General features: G+C 37.3%; 1 protein-coding gene across 2 annotated transcripts in view; it reads right to left on the bottom strand.

Annotated features, from left to right (window-relative positions):
- sst3b (somatostatin receptor 3b) overlaps nt 1–9101 on the bottom strand; it is a 63689-nt gene extending 54588 nt beyond the window's left edge. Inside the window, exon 1 of one of the 2 annotated variants that reach the window (XM_078950215.1) lies at nt 8539–9101. The gene's annotated coding sequence lies outside the window, so the exon portion shown is untranslated. The remainder of the gene's footprint in view (nt 1–8538) is intronic. The other variant, XM_004066117.5, reaches the window with a different exon arrangement.
- Between the last annotated feature and the right edge of the window lie 13562 nt (nt 9102–22663).

Genomic DNA, 22663 nt, shown 5'->3' with positions numbered 1-22663 from the left:
CCTTTCATGTAATTGTACCCAATTATATTTGGCATCTGAAAATCTGGCTTTTCAATTTGGAAAGTAGTGGCCCTGGTTTACACCGTTGTAAGGAAAATTAAGAAGTGAGGGAACATCAGGACAGTTCTTCACATTAAAACTCCAACTCGAAATGCATGTGTGCACCAGTGACGTGCCTGACTGCCTCCCCTATCTGACTGGGAGGCAGGGGAGGCTGCAAAGTATAGCGTAAAAATACATGAATGAAACAAAATTCATATAATTATTTAAAATGTAAAATAAAAATCAAATGAATTTTTAGACATGTCTTTTCTATGATTACTTTTTTCTGTTTGGCATTTCAGTGTTTCTTTGGTTAAAAAAAAAAAAAGTAGCGAATTTATGAATTTCCTGTTCAAATACACGAGAAACCGGCAGAGGAGGAACAGAGAGCCTGTGCTGGAGCAAGGACATATTTGTTCATTGGCCATTACCTCCATTGACAGGAAAATACTCATTAAGCTAAAGGAAAATTAGGAAGACTTTTACAACAGATCATAGAGCTTTTTGTGGAGAAGGATCGCATGGACTTAAAAAGTAAGGCCAAACATGGTTTTTATTTTTTGTTTTTGAAAATAACATGGGAGTAAGTGAAAATAAATGTAAGTATTTGAAAACTAATTTTAGGCCTAAAAGAATTATTTTTATGAATTTTCCCCTTATTTCAGCCATTATTTATTCTTCACTAACGTCTGGTATTGTCCCTTCACTTATCAAAAATGCAGCTGTGAAACCAATTCTAAAAAAAACCTGGTTCAGATCCCACCATCCTTAGCAACTTTCGAACTATCTTCAATTTGCCCTTTATTTCAAAAATACTCGATAAAATAGTAGCCTCTCATCTCCACCAGCCTCTGGAACACAATAGTCTTTTTGAAATCTTTCAATCTGGTTTCCGTCCCACCCGCAACACTGAAAATGCTCTTCTGAAAATAACTAACGACTTTTCTCCATTCTTATTTCTCAGGCCGTACACAGTTCATTCAGCTAAAATCCTTCAATTTTCATTCATCATATCTTTCTTCCAGTGTTCCCCAAGACTCTGTTCTTGGTCCTTGTGACGGAGCGCCAATAGATGCAGCCACCTGCGCACACACAAACACACACAAGCATACCCACGCAGTTCATTCCATGCATTTTATATAAATAAAGATTACTTACTAAAGATTACTTACTCCTTGGAAGAGATTTGGATTTGGAGACTGATCATCTTGCCCTCACCTGGATACATTCAATGAAGGACCACAACAATCGACTGACCCGTTGGTATCTCGCACTTCAACCATACAAATTTACCATCAGACATTGGCCCAGAAGGACCAACGTGGTGGCTGACTATCTCTCACGGTTGCCATACAGTGTCAACCTGGAAGAGGAGGAGGGTGATGTGATGGAGCACCTATAGATGCAGCCACCTGCGCACACACACACACACACACACACACAAGCATACCCACGCAGTTCATTCCACGCATTTTAACCTCTCACCGCATTTTCAGACTCTGTGTCACGAGGCGGGCGCTCCTTGGGTGGGTTGTGTTGAGGGTGCACACTCAATGCGCTTTACCGGGAGCCGTTAAGAACCGCGAATTTCAAACGAAGGCGTCGCCTATTCAGCTGGTAAGACGCGACCGGGAGCAGTGGACGGAAATGACGTGATCACACAAATGTGGGGGGAAAAAAATTATTCATGTAAATATTATTTATTATTGTTTGTAGTATTTGGGATGGAGGGATTTATTCCTAAATGGTTTGGAATTATTCTGTGTTTTTTATTTTATTTTCTTTGTACATGGTTGGCAGAAATGGCCAGAATTACAAGAAAAAACCTAATCAGAGGAATATTGAGAAGTCAGCCTAATGGGAGGGGCTTACAGTATATAAGAGGGAGAGGTTAGTTGTCGCAGGAGGGCAATGAAGGAAGACAGGAATGTGCTCCTCTCCTGTGTAATGCTGTTGAACATATGTAAAATAATTTCACTGAGGATTATTGCATTTGGGGAATTGTGGAGAAAAATAAACCAGTTGCAAGTGGCACACGACTGCCTGGATCTGTGAAACACCCAGCCTCATCACAGTCATCTCTTATTTATCACTTACCTCCTTCCATTTGGTAACATCTTCCGTAAATTCAATATCAACTTTCATTGTTGTGCTGATGACACCCAGCTCTAACCCAATTCCTCTCTCCCACCCTCCTCCCTCACCTCCTGTTTGATCAAATTAAAAACTGGTTCACTCAAACCTTCCTTAAACTTAATAGTGATAAAACAGAACTATTACTTGTTGCCTCTAAATCCACCTTTTCAAAAGTTCCAAACTTCACGCTCTCCATTGACTCTGCTTCAGTTTCCCCCTCCCCTCAGGTAAAGAGCCTGGGTGTCATTCTTGATAGTTCTCTCTCCTTTGAACCCCACATTAACAAAATTACTCGATCTGCCTATTTTCAGCTGCGCAATATAAATCGTCTTCGCCCCTCCCTCACTATCCACTTCACTTCCATTTCAGTTCATAAATAAGTTATTTCACGCCTTGATTACTGTAATTCTCTTCTCTTTGGTTTACCCCAAAAAGCTCTCAATAAACTCCAACTGGTCCAAAATTCAGGTCCTTGCATTGTTTCCAGAACTCCACCGTTTCATCACATCACCCCCGTCCTTCAGCAACTCCACTGTCTCCCAATCAAATTCAGAATACAATTTAAACTTCTTCCTTTAACCTAATAGCTCTCCATATTCTGGCTCCACCTTGTTTATCCGATCTTCTCTATATCTACACTCCCTTCCGCTCTCTCCGGTCTTCCTCATCCCTGCAGCTCTCTGTACCCCCCATCCGACTGGTCACCATGGGGAGCAAAGCCTTCAGTCACTCGGCCCCTCAACTATGGAACTCTCCCCCTCTGGACCTCCGTATCATTGACTCACTACCTATCTTTAAATCCAGACTCAAAACTCACCTATTTAAATCTGTCTTTCTTCTATGATTGCCTATCCATCCCTTGGCTGATTTTATTGTGCTTTTATTGTGTTGATTTTATTTATTCATTGTAATTTCTGTAGTGTACAGTGTCCTTGAGTGGCAAGAAAGGCACTTTAAATAAAATGCATTAATGTTATCAAATGTTGTCTGTGAAAATAATAATAACACTGGTTAAAGCACCAGAATTTGAAGTCAGAAAAATACCAGAAATAGTTACTGAGGGTCAAAATGTGTGCTGAACACATCTACTTTAATTTGTTTACAGTATATGAATAATTTATACACAAGAAGAGTGTTCTATCCATGTCTATAAAATAAATGTTCTCTGTAGGAAAAATATGTTCTTGTGTGTATCTTATATGCTGTATGCTTATATGCTGGAAAAGGATGATTCGCTGTGGCGACCCCTGATGGGAAAAGCAGAAAGAGAAGAAGATTTACCTCTACGATGTGCCCTTTTATGTTTACTTTATTCATGGCTCATGCCTTAAAAAGTTTTGTCCAACCCAGATGTTTAGTTTAGACACTTTATATTGATTTGCAAACGTTGAATCTGTTTTTCTACTCAGAAACTTGAAACTATTGTTCACTTTAAAAAATGTTTTATAAAACAAGTTTCTTTGGCAAATTCAGTTTAAAAAATTTGATTTTTGAAAAAATATTTGAAGGCGTAGAAGTCAGCCACAGCTGTTCTCATTTTTTGTTTTATTTTGCTGCACTAAAATGTATTTTTCTTGTTTGTAACTATTCAGTTAAAGGTCAATAAAAAAAGTAAGAGAAACACAAGTAATAAAATCCTGTTTTTCAGAGAATAACTGAAAATATTCATCGTGGTATATGTTGATCTTATTTTACATTTGAAACTCTGCTTTACCGACACCAAACCCGGAAAGCCAGCTACACTGACAATAATTTGATTTTAGGTCGCGAAAAGGTTCAGAATTTCTTTGTTTCTGAAATCTATTTGGAAATGAAGCTTCACAAAATTCTCCACATCTTTCATCTTCACGCTAGGCTCCGATAAACAGACAACTTTGGTGTTTTTCCTCGTTAATCTATGACTTTTTTTCGTAAATGTACGAGATTTTTTCTCATAAATTTACGACTTAAGATCTCGTAGTTTAACAGTGATTTTCTCGTAAATGTATGATTTAAAAGTTGAAATAAAAAAACAAACAAATTGTTTGCAAACTGGCCCTAAAACTCTGTCATAAAAAGGCACCGCCAAAGACGTCACTTAAAAAGGAGTGGACTTCATTTAAAAGTAAATGTAAGTCAATATTAACAATTTTGGTGCTTATTTTTCTTATACTACAGTTTAAATATGAGAAGAAAAATGTTAAAATTATATTTTAATCAACAAACTTTGGGTTTTCAGAACACTGAACACTGAACAACTAGAGCGAGGAGTGAAAGAAGCCATCTTTGTCAAGAAGGACAAACCTTCTCTTAATAAGACTGGTAGTCTCAGGTTTATTCTTCCATCCATCTACTGCAGTGTTCCGAAACCCAAACGCATATGCCAACTTTGATTTTTTCCCGCTTTTTTATTTTCTGATTCAGAAGGAAGTTTTGTTTTGGAAAACTACCGGATTCTGTTCACCACATCCGCCTGTCTTGCTGCGTCGCATGAATGAAGGAGCAGCTTGCTTGGAGCACTAGCTAAGTTATAAGCCCAAAGCTAAAAGTTAACAAAAGCCAAACAAAAAGACGTGTTTGGAAACTTTCTTTTGGGAGAAAAGAGCCAGTGAGGAAACTGATGAAGAGCCTTCAACTTCAAAGAAACATAAAGCTGCTATTTACAGACAAAACCAGGAGTATGGATTTATGGAGACAGTTGTTTCCATGTACCAAGTGGCGACTGACTCAAATGTTTCACATAACCTTACAATAATAAAGATGTAGACATGATGGATTCATTCTTCTAATATATTTAGAAGGTACTACTTTAACAACGGTTGTGTTGTTTATTTTGGGTTATCTATCTGTCACACCTTAAAAGTTGGACACGGCTAAAGTTAGCGTCCGGTTATTAGCCTCCACACTCACATTAAGGGAAAATGTTTAAACCAGCCTCAAAACTTGTTCGCCTTTATTACTTCTCCTACACTTGCCTGTGGATCCTGCCTCTGGCTCGTCGTGCTTCTGTGCCTGGCCGTGTACCTTGTCTCTACTACTGCTCCTGCACTTGGCTGTTGATCCTGCGTCAGTCGTCCCCCTGACTCCATCTGGATGAAGCTCATCTGTTGGACTTTATATGTGTAGTTGTAGGGTTAGATAAGTTAAATCTTCTACATGAGTTCTGGCATCGCCTGTCCATCCTGGGGGAGAATCCCTCCTTCATATGGACACCCCTGAGGTTTCTTCATTTTTTCCGGAATCCGTTTTTTTTTAGGAGTTTTTCCTTAACGCGTATTAGACAAATTAACGTTTTAGATTAGTTAGTTCAGTTTAGAATCTTTCTATTGAATTGTGTGTATTCATGATCCTTTTGATTTTCTGTTTTACCCTACATTTATATGCACAAAGCCCATCGAGACAACTGTTGGGCTATACAAATAAAATTGAAGTGAATTGAATTACAGAGAATGAAGATTCAATCAATAAAGTTGCCAACATGCTGAAGAAGTTCCTGAAAGGAGGAAACTTGTAAAAGGGTCATTTAGGAATTTTTATTCCTACAGAAAGGCTGAATTAAACAGGAATTTTCAGCTTGGAAATGCAACCCTCATAGACTGAAAAATGTCAAACATTTGTTCAATGGGGAGGTGTTCCTTTCATCTAGTTTTCTTGGTGATGTCGGCAGTTGTCCTGGTAGTTTTCTTATTGTGTGGGTGTGGCGAACAGTTTCATGTGTTTTATGTTAAGTGACATGAAATACTGTCAAAAGTTTTCAATTGTACTGAATTGATTTGAAGTATGAGTTAGATATTAATTACATGCAAATATGCCACCAATCCTTGGCTACTTAAGAATATATGAACCTGAAAATTTAGACATAATTTTATTTCTGGACCTTAACTTCAAGAATTTTTTCTGACTGCACCTCTTTAAACTAAAAACTCCTGAAACATGCCCTTTAATAATTGCAGTTTGTGTCCGGCCGGATTTATATGATAATATTCAAATAAAACTGTGAATAAAAAGCCTGGAGGAAAAGTTACAAGATTTGCACCTCTTTGATATTTTACATGCATTTAAATACGCATTTAATAAAGCACGTTTAGCGCATCCCTGAATGTGTCACATGCCTGATGTGTTCATAGCTTCAAATGCAACCATCCCTTGTCACAGTGTTAGGTCATGTTGAATGATTTCATGTTTTCTGCTATTATTATTATCACTTTTAAGGGTTTTTAAAACTCATTTGTTTTAATAGTCAAAAAACGAGACTTTTGGGAGCTGTAGAAAAGTCCATGCCTTTGGTTAAGTATTATGTCATCCACCACACAGAATCCTCTGGACATTTACTGTAGGTTTTTTTCATATTTGGGTCCCTATTTACCAAATAAGTATGTAGCAAAAACTGGGACCATAAGTCTTCTTGAGAAATTTACAAAGCAAGTCAAAAGAAGAGCTGTAGGTCAAATTGTCCCTACAGACTTTCACAGGGACGTGTTATAGCTGCAGAAACTGTATCCTCCTGCCAACCCAATAGAAAGCAGCAGAACACTGCATTTAGAAGAGATGATCAAAGTTATTCATTTTAGTTGTCAGTCAATTTAATGTAGTTGCTTCTAAGTGTGTGTGTGTTCATTTGTCATATTGATCTTCCTTGGGGGAGAACCGTATTGTTATAATGTGTCTGATCGGTGGCAGGTTTGGTATTTTTTAAAGCCACTCTCAGGAACAACAACAGAGTAAAAGGGTAAGATAGATACATGATCTACAAATTGGCTGTCACCTGCTTTATTTCCCCAAGGCAGTCCACTTCCTCTGCTCCTGTTCAATTAATGGATTTCCAGAGTTCTGTTCTACTGGTCCTGTCTTCATCACAGCGGCATAGCTGGCCCCACATTTTTCACTGCAAAGACTGACAGAAGCTGACAAATTGGCCAGAGCCTGATCAATGTCTGCAGTAGCTTTTCGTCCGTGCCCAAGTGTGGGAAGGCAAATCCAGAAGAAGAAAAATGTATTCAACTCTGCCTATATTTCCAAAACACTCATTGGTACTAATTTAACCACATCATGGAGTGTTGGGGGGGGGGGCAGAATTAAATAAATGTAGATTTGTAGTACAAAAAGTCTGAAGCAAGATTTGCAAGATTTGCACCGATTTCACATTTCACACCAAATGTTTTCCAAGTGTAGGTGGTAGATAGTAAACAGTAGAAAACTTGTTTAGCACATTATTGAACATGTGTCACATGCACGGTTTGTCCTAGCTTCACAGGTAGCATATATTTAGAAATGAGTGCAGTAGAGCCTTTTAGAGCAAGTACACCTGCTGAATTTTACTTCCATAATACAGCTTTACCAGCTGCTTCTCAACCCACACAACCATCCAAAACCACGCAGTTCATGCCAAGTGGATCAGAGAATGAAAATGGGACTAAAATGCTTTAAAAGCTACAAAGTGGATGTAAAGCAATTAAATTAAAAGCCACCCTCCCTTCAAAGCAACAGAGGGAAAGATGGAAAGGAAAGAGGGATTCGTTTAATTTTTTCTAATAAAACTTCAGCAACAGGAATGCGTGAAAGGTTGCTGAATCACTACATGAAATAGTAGAATTGCTTTTTTCTTGCACATTTGATGTACTCACAGTGTTCCTTACCTCTATTTCACCTCCAACAACCTCCATTTTTTTTATCTTTTCCACCTCTCTCCTCACCTTCAGTCCATTTTCCATTGCAATTGTTACTCATCTCCTCTATCATCTTCCCATATTTTCTATCTACTTATTCATTTCAGTTGATCGGTGTCCACTGCTTTAACATTTTATCATTGGTGTTTTTTTTGCTGGTCCAATTTTTCCAAGTCAAATATAATTAAAAATGTTTTGTTTTTTCCCCCCAGAGATTCTGGTTTAATATTTGTATTGAACATAATGGTTCTTACAGTCTTGATTTCATTCAATGAAGACCCCAAAAATATATTAAAGTAATATCTGGATCCAAAAATAAAAAACATTGATGCTGGTACAATTAATATAGGAAAATTGCTACTAAAGATTTAAAGATACAGCTGCTTGTAGGCTAGCTGTGGGAACGTTTATGACTTAATGACATTTGCTGTTATTAGGAAAAAATCCCTGGGGAAGATGGAGGATTAAAAAAAAAAAAAAAACAGGGTGTCCATTCACTTTCCTTTCCGGTTTCTGTCCTGATAACTCACCACAAAAAAAGTGAATGGGCAAAATGTATTTTTCAATGTAAGCCTTTTTGCATTGTGTATTACCTGAAATGTTAGTTTAACATGCCCAGAGAGCGATCGCAACACAGAACCCCCGGGATCCAGCGTTTGTGCATGAATATCAAAAGAAAAAAACACAGACAGACAAATGTGTGAAACATACATACCATTCTCCTCTTTGGGGGATTTCATCAGGGGGAAGTTAAAAGTTGTACTCGAGGTGAGGAAGGAATCAGGCGGAGCGGGTGAAGTGCACACAGCTCGTGAGGTTCGTCTCTGAGCTGACAGACGCCACAAGACGAGCCCCCTCCCCCGACCCGCGACACGCCCTCAACCCACTTCCACAGCGAAGCCACGACTGACTGGAAACAGCGGTTCCCACGCATATAAACCTTACGGAAACATCGCATCTGATTTTTAACCGAATATTTACAATCAATACTCCTAGTGTTGAACAGGGAATAAAAAAAATGCCAATATGCACTGCAAAAACCCCACCACACTCATAAACCATTAAAGAAAATACTAAATAGATAAAACAGACATTTTCACATCCTTCCATTTTACAATGTGAACTTGGGGGAAAAAAGTGTTTGTTTTACGAACAGCAGGTGACACATTGTACTTTACTTCTAATTCTACGGAGCCCTGGACATGACATTCAAAAATTTAAAATGGTATATTGTGGCTATAAGTTACTCTCTAAATTAACTTATTTGATGCTTAGCAAGAGGAGATGGTAACATCCAAAGTCTACCAGCCAAATTAGATTTCTACTAGCCAAACATTTCTCTGGGAAAAAAAAGAGATGTATGTATTTGAAAGCAAATCAGTTATTTCTTTAAAAAAAAAAGTTTCAGCTGATTATTTTATTGCGAAAACAAAACACTAGTAATTATCATAAGTGTTGTTTTAGTTAGGTTTTATAACATTATAGAAATGCAAAGTTATTTTAACAAAAATACTTCTAATGTCTGAACCTTTTTATGAACACACGCTTTCTTTAAAGCATTGACTTTTCATCAAAGCCGTGATGTTTATTTCTAGTCATGGTCATTTATTTACAACTAGAACATTTTTTAAGAAATCAACTCTGTTCAAATCATAATTGTTTTGTTTGTTGTTGTTTTTTTAATGAACAGCAGAAGAGTAAGAATTTAAAATTGTGGTAAACAATAAATAATTACTCTATTATTTTTTTCTTTTAAAAATGTCGTGAAGAAAAAACATGCATATAGGCCTCTATTGAAATATGTACGATGTTTTGCATTAGTATGTGTGTTCAGTCAGAGTGTTGTAGTTAAAAGTTTTAGTCATTTCAATGACATGGAGCAACAAGTGAGTGTATGTTTGAGTTGGTTGAGGTCAGAATTCTGGGAAATTTCCAGGGCACTCGAAATTGGAATTATAGATTTGGACAGTTCTACAAAATGGTGAATGCACTATATAGTGCACTATATATAAGGAAGAAATTCGGACTGAAGCAGTGTCTACAAATTTGGACGTTACCCCTCGATGACGTCATCATTGCGTGCCAATGTAGCCCACAGCTACATTGGCACGCAGCTGCCAGCACTCGGAAAACACATAGCAACAATGTTTTATAACTTTAAAAAGTCATTTACTATTATTTAATACTATTATTGAAGTCATTTACTTTAAATGTACTGACATTTAAATGCAAACTTCTATGCTACAGAGCACACCCAGGTGAAGTAATGTGTTTCTCTTTGTCTTGGCACAGCGCAGATCATCCTCCAGGCAGAGGGATAGAAAGCTCTAAGTTACTTCTACTTCCCCTCAAAATAACAAGTTTGTACACCACTACAGCTCTAAATGTCCCTGCAAATGTAGCGATAGGGAGGAGACAGAGGGGTAGGGAATGAATTCGGAATTAGTATTATGTGGTCACATATTTACATATTGTAGTCCTAATTTAGTATTTGTGGTCAACATTTGCAAATTGTAGTCCCACTTAAGTATTTTGTGGTCAAAATTTTAATTTTTAGGCACAAATTAGTATTTTTATTAGTATTTATTATTTTGTTTGTAGGAATTACTATTTGGTCAAAAATTAGTATTTTTGGGGCAACATTAGCATTTTGTAGTCACTATTTAGTATTTTGTTTGCAGGAATTAGTATTTTGTTTGCAGGAATTAATATTATTTGGTCAAAAATTTGTATTTTTCTGGCACAAATTTTTATTTTTCTGGCACAATTTAGTATTTTGTTTGCAGGAATTTGTATTTTATTTGCAGGTATTTATTTGTTTGGTCAAAAATTTGTATTTTTGGGGCACAAATGAGTATTTTGTATTCACAATTTAGCATTCTGCTTGCAGGAATTAGTATTTTTTTATCACAAATTTGTATTATGTGGGCACAAATTAGCAGTAGAATTTATAGGCCACTGAACTACAAATTTGTGGCCAGAAAATTCTAATAAATTGCTACTTTATGGCCACAAAATACTAATTTGTGTGCACAAAATATTAAATTCAGGCCACAAATGATTAATTTGATGGAATAGTTCATATAGAGTGATATAAGCTAAATTGGACCATCAGGTAAGGTTTATAAGCTTTATAAGGTTAGAGGATCAGTCAATGAATGCAAATGAAATCAAACTGGTACCACAACATTACTTGACATGTAACAATTGTTTTGACTGGTCTATGGTTGCTGCGGTGGGCGGGGCAAAGCCTCATAGTGCGGCACCAGAAAACTTTACGGAGAGTGCCCTGACATACCTAATTGTACCAGTTACTAATAAGGCTGATAAATAAATAAATAAAAGACTTAATGTACCTGGAACTCCCCCCACTGGGAGGATGTTCCACGTCGTTCCACACATTACTTCACATGTACACACATGCTCTAAACCACAGTTTACATTTAAATGTAAGTATTGACATTTTGTTTTTGCACAACTTTTTAAAATTATAAAAGCGTTGTATTTTCCGAGTGCTGGCAGCTAATGTAGCTTACCAGCGACTATTCATGACGTCACGGAGGGGTAGTGTCATCCGAATTTGAAGACACTATTTTCCCATAACTTTCTGCTGGGAGGGGTAAATGTAGAGGTAGGGAGAAGCCGCAGGGTTAGGAGAAGAATTCGTATTTGGCCCAAATGAAGTAGGAATCTATTTAGAATTCATAAGGTTAAACTCAAATTTATTGTAATAAATATTATTAATAATGTTATATTAATGTTATTAAAAATTATGACTAGTAAAGTATTAAGTGCATGTTTGTGCAGGTACCGATAACATAAAGAAGGCTATCAGACCCTATATCACATGTTATGAACAACAAATACAAAGGAAAAATAAACACAATGACAAGAAACTGACAAAGAACAACTGAAACCTGCTGTACACAGAAGAAACATGAGAAGCAGTTGTGGAAATCAAAAACCCAAATATATCACTCTGTTAGAAAACTAAGGCTAAGCAAAAAAGAAAAAAAAAAAAGAACGAAAAAACTGGAAAAAGACAGAAAGCAAGTCACATAACACGTAAACAAATAGTTACTAAATCTGGAAATGGTAAATTCATCATGTATGATATCTCCTGCCTTAGCATTCTTTGGGTGGTCTGTTATGTAATTTTTCAAAGCTCAGGTATATATATCATATTCCATTTCGTGTAAAATATTCTTTCAAGGCACTTGATGTCATGTTGTGTAATTTAGTTGAAGGCAGGATTTAACAGGTGTTATTTTGTAGAAGCTACAGTATTTGTAATGACCATCTTATTCTACACATTACACTCACACTTTGAGAACTCTTCGGACATGATGCTTTGTCTAACTCCCAGTCAGATACGATCAGTAGACAGTGAAAGAACACACTCAGGCTTTGTCCTGTAGAAGCATGAATAGAGCAAAAAAATAATTGGTGGAGCATCTGTCCCCTGACTGACTCTGACATGTGTTCATGACAGAGACGATGAAACATCCTATTAGACAAGTATAAAAAATGCTACATCTACCACAAACAGCTATGTCTGTCTAATGAGATGTTTTGGGTGACTGCATCAAAGAGAGCCAGTGGAGCGTCATCTGTCCCCACCAAAAGCACTTGCTTAGGTGTTAAAAAAAGTGTTTTTGCTAAAAAAAAAGAAAAAGAAAAAACAGGGACAGAATAAGATAGGATCGATTTATTTCCCTTTTCTTTTAATTTCTTTTTCCTTAAGCAAGTTGAAATATTTTGTTAAAAAAATTGAATTAAAATGAAACTCAAACTAAAATCAAATACAAATAATTTCTCTGAAACTTAAACAAATGTTTATTGATGTATTCAGGTGCTGCATTTTGAAAAAAAAAAGTCTGAAGTAATTTCTTTATGTAACAACTGCAGCTTACAATTGCTTTTCTAACTTGCCACTGACAACAGTCTCCTCTGGAAGTTGCAAACCGTGGCTGGGTCATGTTGTTGTGTCTTGTGTCTTTTCAAACAACTGTGTTGTTTTTGGGTGTAGCAGAGGTGAACACAGAACTAAGAAGTACTTGATAAACACATTTTAAAATTTGGGTGTAGACTTGAGCAAAACTCACAGACTGTTTATTAAGAGAACTAGACCAAATGAGTGTGACAGAGCAAGAATGGTCATTCAATTCAATTCAATTCAATTTTATTTGTATAGCCCAAAATCACAACAACAGTCGTCTCGATGGGCTTCGAAGTAAAACATGAACTTAAAAGGATCACGAATACAAAGAGTTCAATAGGAAAATACTAAAATGAACTAACAAACTGACTATGCTATACTGGCATCCCTGCCCTTAGACCCCCCTTCGCGGTAAGGAAAAACTCCCAAAAAAAACGGATTCCGGAAAAAACGAAGAAACCTCAGGGGTGCCCACATGAAGGAGGGATCCTCCCCCAGGACGGACAGGCGATTTACCAGAACTCTTAGAGAAGAATTAACTTATCTAAATCTACAACTACATATATAAAAGTCCAGCAGACGAGCTTCATCCAGCCGTGGTTGTGGGGACAGTCAAAGGCGCGAGTCAAGCCGGAGACAGGAACCACAGCCAGATGTAGGAGCAGGAGCAGAGACGAGGTACTCGGTCAGGTACAGAGCAGAGACGAGCCAGAGATGAGCCAGAGGCAGGATCCACAGCCAGGTGTAGGAGCGGGAGCAAAGGCGAGGTAAACGGTCAGGAACTGGAGCACGGATGAGCCAACTGGAGTCTGGAAGCACTCCCACTCCCCAGGAGGGGAGAGGAAAAGAGGGACAATACATGAATCGCACTGTACCAAACAGAAGCATGGAGAACTAAATTATGAATTATGATCAAGAATAGAGGAGAGGAAGCGTAGAAGTAGAAAAGAAAAGAGGACAGAACCCCAGTGCACCATAGTTACCCCAGCTTCAACTTCTAGCAGCCTTTTAAAAGAAATAGTTATTAAGTTTAATTTAAACAAATTAACATTAAGTTAAATAATCTCTAAATTCAGAGAAATTTAATGACTAAATAACGTGTATTTTTCAATAGAAGTCTATTGGATTTGGCTTCTTGGAGCCAGTGGGTACTTCCTTTTTGGAACGTGAGCGGGGAGGGGTCACTCTGTATATGTCTGAGACAGTCAAAAATCCATGATCTGTTTTTTTTCTAATTGAAAGGCATGGATCTTAAGTTTCAGTCTCTCTTTTGTTCACATCTCTTGGATATTTATTCTGCCTCAGAGATAAACAGAGAATTCCTTTTTAGCTTGTTGCCAGCTAAGATGTCACGGCTCCCAAACAGAGCATATTCTTGTTTATATGAGCGCTACAACTGTATTTTTTTTTTGAAGGAACAAAGTTGACCACATCTTTTGAAGAGGTTTGGGCTTTTGGTTTTTAGGAGTTCTTGCATAAGTTTAGTATGTAGTTCATACAAATATTTACACTTATTTGTAAGAAAGCAGCTTCAGCAGCAGTAAAATTAAAGAAACTGAACAAAAAAAAACATATATGTTTCACTCATTGCTATGATGATTCTGCAGCTCTAGCAGATCTTTTAGAAGCTTCCTTATCTCTGCTGCAATAGAAATTCTTCAAAGAGTTTGTTTCTCTTTAGAGAATTACATAATGAAAATTCATCAAAACTAATTTGTATTTCTTTATAGTTTTCTTCTCTGTGTGATTTTCAAACCATTTATTTAAGTGGAACAATGTCGTTTTCCTTTTTAAAAATAATAATCTTTATTATACAAAATTGCTCAACATCAAGTAAAAGTTGATTATTTTGCAAATATTGGTGGTGTGAGCACTCTGGTTGTTTCAATGAATAAAGCCAAATTTAATTGAATACAGTGAATCAGAAGCGAATCATTTCTTCAAAAAGCAGTGGAATCCTAACTCGGTGCATCAAGATAAACTTTTCTCTTGTGTTTCTGAGGGCTAAGTTTAGTAAGGTAATGGAAGCATATTATGTTTAAAAAAACCTGATATTTTTTCTATACATTTTTCCATTTTTTTGTGCTAATTTTTTAAAGAACTGCAAACACTTTTTGCAAATCAAATGAGTCACGTGACCAACAACCGCATGGCAATGGGCTTTTTGGTAGAAGTAGCTACACAACGAGCGCCACAAGAGGTCTCACAGCTACTCACAGCTCATTTAAAGTTGAGCGTGTTTAGCGAAATTGTTTACAGCTCCTCTGTAAAATCACCAACCGCAATTTCCCAAAATCGCTTCATCCATAGCCGCTCCCACGTGTAAGGAGGTTGCCACGCCGGGATAAGACGCCAACACCTTCTTTGATAGATGATGTAGAGTGCTAATGCCGTGGCAGAAATTTGAATGAATTTGAATGCTACAAACCAAAGTATTGCTCACAAGACACCTTTTATTGAATGTCTATATCTTCACTAGCCGTGATGATAAAGACATGTCAGAAGTGATATATTTCTATCATATGTAAGCTAAATAATAGGGGTGTAGGGAAAAATCGATTCAGCGATATCACATTTTTCATTTGGAGATACTTGTATCGATTTAAAATGCTGTCAAGATGATATTTATTTAATTATTCATGAACGTCCTTCAGTGTCTGACTCTTGTTTTCCTTCTAAACCCCTGACAGCAATTAAATGCTTAATGTTCAGTCAACATCACGGTGTTTGTTGTTATGAAACATGTACTACTTAGTTTTTACTAAGAAACTCTGTGCCACGTTGCTGCCAGTACCATATAAAAACGTGGATTGTGGTGCTTTGTAGTGGGCTCAGATAAGAACGAGTGAAGCAGTGCAGCTGTGCAACACCCATGCGTGGCTGTCAGCATTTCGCTAACAGCCAAAATACTGTCAGAAAGGTGGGCCAAAGTTTTGCAGAAACTCTCAGCAATAGACTCTAGTTTAGAGACCTGATGGATCAGAGTGATGTGTGCAACACTGAAAAAAGGCCAACCGTGCAATATGTGTTTACTTACGCGTGTGAGAAAAAGGAGCTGCAGTGCAGACTGTCATGTAAATAGGCAAATTAACCTCATTGAAGTACTCTCCTTTACTCCATCATGCTGCTTCATCACACTTGAATGTTTCTGGAAAAAATCTGTGTTATTACTTTCTTTATTTATTTTTTAAGAACCCGTTCAAGCACTGAGCAGGCTGAACCGTTTCAAAGTACTGGAGAAGCTACATTTAGCAATGTTGGAAATAAACATCACTCTATTTCCTCAATCATACTTTTAGAACCTTATTGGTTAAGGGACATCCATTCTATGTATTTTTTCTTATACAACAAAAATATTTTTTGTGGAAATAAGACAGTGTTGACTGTTCCCTTGAAGAACAAATATTTCTTAATTTACCAAAAGAAAAGCTCTATGAATTTACTTGGGTAAAAGCAACTTGTAAATCAGATACAGTTGCAGTGCGCCATTATGTAAAATTAATTTTACAGTTTTATTACAATAAAAGGCGTATTCATTTTTATACTCCTGGAGTGGAGTTCCTTCAACTGTGGCAGTGGGTTGGATCTGATTTTACAGGAGTAGCTGATTAAAAAATAATTTGAGTAATTGTTTATGAATGAGAAAAATGTGGTAAAGCTTTGTGTAGAGAAGGGTAAAAAGGTGCCATTGAAAAGTGGATCATTTCATCTGCTAGCTTTCAATTGAGTGTGTGGGTGAATGTGTGGAAGAGAGAAAAATTGGAGTGCCTCGGTTAATTTCAGCCATTGTTTTTGATTTGATTTGATTTGAAATGGTTTATTTCAAGCAATCAAAGCAAAAATAATGCACAAAACAATACAATCAGCAGTCATACGTTCATACAAAGATGTGCCAATTTAGGATGATTAGACATTAAATCAAAGATTGCTTGAAAGGGAGTGGAAGCAAGCGAACTTTTATAATCCCACCCCTGTTCTACTGTAACCTTTTTTTTACATGATTTATCATTATCCGGTTCATAACTTTTATCAGACGTCTGTGCCTTACCAACACAATTTCAGGTCATCAAACTTGAGTGTCAATAAATCACACGGCAACGATGAATTACTTACCGTAATAATCATGTAATTTTGTGTATTAACATACCACAGAACAGTTGTCTAAAATATATTCTGATTATTTTCATTAGAAAAATCATGATTATGATTAAAATAATATCAGGAAAAATAATATCAAGACTTTTTGGGGCAAGTGAAGTGATATAGAGATCAATCAGTTTAACCATCTTCAATAATTAATTAAGCAATTTTATTATTATAATTATAGGGAAATGCTATGAAATAAAATGTAAAAAAGGGTGCACATTCTGTCGATTGTCCAAGGTAGGTAATTCCATCTTTTGCTGCCTTATTGACAGCTGTCCTGGTTTTAACAGAGTTTTTGAGTTCTTTTCGCTGTAATGTCTGCAGACATTGTTAAGGTACGTGTCCTTCTGCAGCTGTTATTAGCGGCGCTGAAAGTTGAAGTCAAGGTGTTTGCAGGTCAGAACTGCTGAAAATCTTTTTGAGATAGCGCTGATCCCAGGCGCCTTTTTTCTTCTGAAAGCCCTTCATGTTGTTGTTAACCAGAACCTCGGACCAGTCCGGTGGACTGAATGGTTTAACGTAAATCCTGCAGCCTTTTACCCAAGTGTTCTGAATCTGCTTACGCTTAAGACTACGCAGTCTTCAGGCCAGGACCAGCAGACTCAGAGACAGTTTTCTCCTCCAGGCTGTCAGGAAGCTGAACTCTCTCCCAGCCCTGCCCCCCTCCCCTCTTGTTGCCCCGTTGCCCTCCTGCTCTGCTGATCCCTGACATACACAAGTCACCTACCTCATCAGCACTAACTGCACCTTCCACCAGTCCTCCAGTGCCGTAAAAAAAATTGAGTTAAACAAGAAACTATACTTCAGTCACTTTATTCTCTAGTCACTTTATTCTCTCCTCATTTTTACATTGTTATTTTTTATACTATTTATGCCTCTATTTATAGTTTGTTTTATTGTGCAATTTGAAGGTGTCTCCCCGTTTAACTGAAGATGAAGAGAAAACGAAATTTCAATTTCTATGTATGTGTCTACAGTGTAGATTTTGACAATAAAGTTACTTTGACTTGATAAGTTAATTCTTCTCCAAGAATTCTGGTACATCGCCTGTCCATCCTGGGAGAGGATCCCTCCTTCATGTGGACATCCATGAGGTTTCGTTTTTCTTTCCCGGAATCTGTTTTTTTTTTAGGAATTTTTACTTTAGAGGGTTTAAGGGCAGATGCTCTTTGCCCAGTTTAGCTTATCTGCTTGGTTTAGTTTAGCAATTTCCTATTGTATTTTATGAGTTTCATGTTCTTATACAATTACCGGTATGAAGCCCATTGAGACAACTATTGTTATAATATTGAGCAATATAAATAAAATTGAATTGAATATTGTTGTGTATGTATTTTTTAAAAACAAAACAGTATTTTTTTCATGTTCCACATCAAAGATGCTTTGTCATGGTTTGTTTGTATCTAGATAGCAGTTTTTGCAATAATCTGCTGAAATCTTTGCTTTCAGTAAGAAATATTGATGCTTCTGACAAAGTAACACACATGTACACATTTTTATTTTCAGCTTTCACAGAGGAAAACTAGATGAGAACAGAGAAAAAAGATCAACTGAAAATTGATTTGGCAAACCTAACACTAAACTAGAAAAGTATCTAATAAAATAAAGCCGTTCTGCTAGCACTTTTTTAGTTTTAAAGTTGTAAAGTTAAATAGAATAATGTTTTTACAAATGCATTAAGAAGGTTGAAAACAACTCGTGGGGAAATTTTGACAACATTTTTTCTGCATTCACACAAATGTTTTCACCTCTTCAACTTTTTGCCTGCTTCAGTATTCCTACTCTTGCAGTTGTCTGAGAAGACAGCTTGTTACGCTTAATTGAGCTTCGTCTCTTTATCCAGACTTGCAGATTGTAGCTCTGAGGGGAAGAGTCAGAACCAATTGAAAACATCCAAGCTTCACTGAACTTTGTAAGAATCTGCTTTTTAGTGACATTGGTGTTGTTACATGGAGGCATGCCCCGGAGCAGTTCTTGACAATTCCCGCCTACTGCTATTTTCAGTAAAAAAAAAAGGAACTGCTAACTTCTTTTTTTTAACAACCTGAACTGAGCCAGAGTGTGTTTTGTCACTTCTGAAAAGTTTTTTCCCTTCATCTATGCCTGTTGTGTAGGTGCTGTTTAAAGTAAAGGCAAAGGTAAAGGCAGTTGTGACTAAGGCATTAGTTTCATGCTGCACAATCCTATATTCATCATGTCTGTGTAGATTTGCATCCATTCAGCTTGATTCCATCAAAATATTATGTAAAAAAGCAATGAACTGAACCTGATTTTATAAATGAAGACATTTTAACTCTGCTTCTAGAGCAGGGATGGACAACTCCCGGCCTCGAAGGCTGGTTTGTCTGCATGGTTTCCAGAAATCCAAGCCCTACTCATGACTGATTGCATGGTTAAGGTGTGTCCTGCCAATTAGAACATGCCAGAACAGGGTATGTTGGAAGTCATGCAGAAATGTCACCCTCAACGCCTGTAGTTTCCCATCCCTATTTTAGAGGCTTTTTCAATTGCATCTTTTACACCTTGCTCAAACCACCCTTTCTCTGTGGCTAAACTACGGACTACGGACCTCACCATCTCAGGTGGAGATGTACATGTATGTATGTATGTATGTATGTATGTTTGTATATATACCCTGTATGTATACCCTGCTCAATGGGGGGGTCCCCCGCCCCAGGGAGTGGCTGGGGTCGGCCTGTTCCTACTCCTCGGCCAGTGGGATGCTGAGTCTTGGCCTCAGTCTCCGTGGTGGAGGTCCAGTGCATGAGAGGGTGGTTCCTCGCGGGTCTTGTCTGACAGTAGGGCTCTTGGTTGCCTGGACCACCCTGGTTGCTTCGCTGCAAACCCCTAGCTCTGGGGTGTGGGGTGTATATGCAAATATACACTCTGTTTGTCTGAAGATCTATAAACCCCTGTTGTAAAAGTATAATCTGTCAAACACAAGAGGCCTTCAGCTCTGATCTGCATGCTCAGCTGGTGGACAGGACAAGTTAAAAAAATAAATAAAAAAGAAGGGCCTAAAAGCTCTCAATAACATTTAAGTCAGGTGAAGAAGGCAGCCATGTCATGAGCTTTTCATCCTTAACCCTTGTGCTATCCTATGACCCCACCCTTACATTGACCTGTTCTCCCTACCATGACAAAGGTGGATTAAAGTGAAGAGGATTTCATGTAATCCATGGACACCAGTGAAGATCACAAATCATTGAAAAAAAAAAGTTCAGCGCACTGTCTAGTGGGGTCTAGATGACCCAACTCCCAATGTTAAAGTGCCTAGGATAGCACAAGGGTTACGGCCTGTGTTAGCCAGTGGAGTACTTTGATGCATGTGATCGAGCTTTGTCTTGCACAAAAATGAGTGTCTTCCTGAAAGATGCAGTCTCTTTTCTTTACCATTGCTTAAAGAAAGTGTCTTCTAAAAATTGGCAGTAGGTCTGATAGATGATCATGAGTCCATTTTCAACTCAAAAAGGTCCACCTTATTTTTATTAATACCTGCCCAAATCAACACCCCACCTCTTCGCTGGCGTCTAAGTCGAAGTGCAGCTCTGTGTCCACTATTCATCAAACCACGCGCCCATCCATTTGGTCCATCAAGAGTCACTCTCATCTCATCAGTCCACAAAACCTTTGAAAAGTCTGTCTTGAGGTACAGTTTTTCTTGGCCCATTCGTGACGTTTGAACTTGTGCATTTTGTTGAGGTGGTTGGGTTTCAGCTTTTCTTACTTTGGCCATGTCTCTGAGAACTAAACATCTCTAGATGTAACCGCCTAAACTCAATTGAACAGGTAAGTTGAAGGTTTATTGATAACATTACAAATGTTTGGAAGCTCATTTGTCTTATTTACAGTTTATTAATATTTTCTTTTATGATGGCAGGATCTCTGCAGCCTGTTGAGGAAGCCATCAGTATCCCTGCAGCTGTCCACTTCCTCCATGAAAGATAAGATCTCCTCCAAATCTGTGTGAGGCTTTCGTCTAAAAAAACCCCCAGTTTTTGGCATTTTAAATTTTTTTATGCTAATGTAACAGACTATTTCTATTCCTTCTCTGTTGTTTTGTCTTGAAATGAGACATTTCATTTGGAGGAGGGCACGTATGTCACACTATTTTCATTCCCCTTTGGTGTTTCTTTTGCGCATGACAGTTACATGACTCAAGGTGACAAATGGATTTTTGGGTATGTGGATGATAAGGGCAGAATAGCGGACCTCTACACCCAAACGTGTCTCTGAGTTCTTTATTTTACCTATGAAACTCTGCATTACTCAGAATTTCTTTGTGAAGCTTAAATAAAGCTTTACAAAACGCTCCACATCTTTCATCTTCAAGCATGGCTCCTATTAACAGACAACTTTGGTGTTTTTTCTCGTTAATTTATTACTTTTTTTCTTGTAGATTTACGTGTTTTATAGGCGTAAATTTACAACTTTATTCTCATATTTAATAGGAATAACTCTTTTCTCATAAATGTAGGACTTTAAAGTCATAATTAAAAAAATGTTTTTGTTTGTAAAGTGGACCTAAAACTCTGTTGTAACTCAGCTATGATTAATATATCTATAAGAAAACCTAACTCGATACACTAACATGTCTCCTTCAAAAATACTGAGCTCTGTTAGCTACCATACTGCTTGTATAGTGGGTTTAAAGCAGAGTCAAAACGTGTGACTCCAGGTTTTTTTTTTTTTTTCGTAGGAATAAGTTTAAAAAAAACGATGGTTTTAAAGAAATCATTGAAAATGGAAAATTCTCCCCCCTGCAATCAGATTTTTGAAGCAGTTTGTAAAGGAATTCATGCTCTGAGCTTCATCCTGGTTGACTCTGGGTCCATTTACTTTTAAATTGCACCTTTGGTTTAAAGTCGTCCATGATGGAACACTTTTCCACCAATCATAGTGAACATTATCTGGATCTTATCTGAGCTGTTGGCTCTAACCTTCTGCAATTGTCAAGCCAAACATAATCTCAACAACAGTCTACTCTATTTGACAAATCGCTGAACCTGTAAAGAGGTTTTCAGGTGGAAAGAATTTGAAATTGATTTGCACTGAATGACAATTTCTTTCAGTGGATTGCATCAACATTGCTCTTCACTGTATTCCCTTTTTTTAAAAGTGCAAAGGATTGTCAGTTGGGGAATGTTCAGTTTCAAGGTTTTTACTAATTATTTCCAGGTTGCATGTTTCTATGTAAATTTACTCCCATAAGCTTATTCTATTTCTCCCTATGCTATAACAAAAAGATGAATATTTCATACTCCAGCAGTGTGTACAGATGTGAAAAGGTGGCTGCTGCTCTGTGGCAATATGTCCATGAAACACACAACCTGCTGCAGTCTTATTCCCTATTAAATTCCAGTGATGCCTTCTAATGAGGCAATCCTGAAAATTACTTAAAGTATTTCATTTTTTCTAATCCTTGAGGGGTGCATCTACAGGAGTACATGCTTTAATGATAATTTTCACTAGAATTGACATTACTGTGAGTTTTTAAAACCACTAATACTGATTTATACTGGCAATACAAAAAAAAAAAAAAAAACTGGACACTAAAACTCCCAACAGAAACGTAGCAATGCCTCCAGTTCCACCATTAATCAGATGGCCACCAATAATCTGTGCATATTAGTCTGACTGATATCATTGCCATAATGGTTTGGCCTTTGGGAAAAGCCAAGTAAGATTGATCATGCTAGTAGAAGGGGTTAAAACAGCAATATGTTACTTTAGCATTACCTCAGAAGGACTGAGC

This window comes from Oryzias latipes, chromosome 1 (assembly GCF_053564925.1).
Source record: "Oryzias latipes strain Hd-rR chromosome 1, Olatipes_Hd-rR_3.1".
Classification (NCBI taxonomy): domain Eukaryota; kingdom Metazoa; phylum Chordata; class Actinopteri; order Beloniformes; family Adrianichthyidae; genus Oryzias; species Oryzias latipes.
This window is presented reverse-complemented; position numbering and strand designations above follow the sequence as displayed.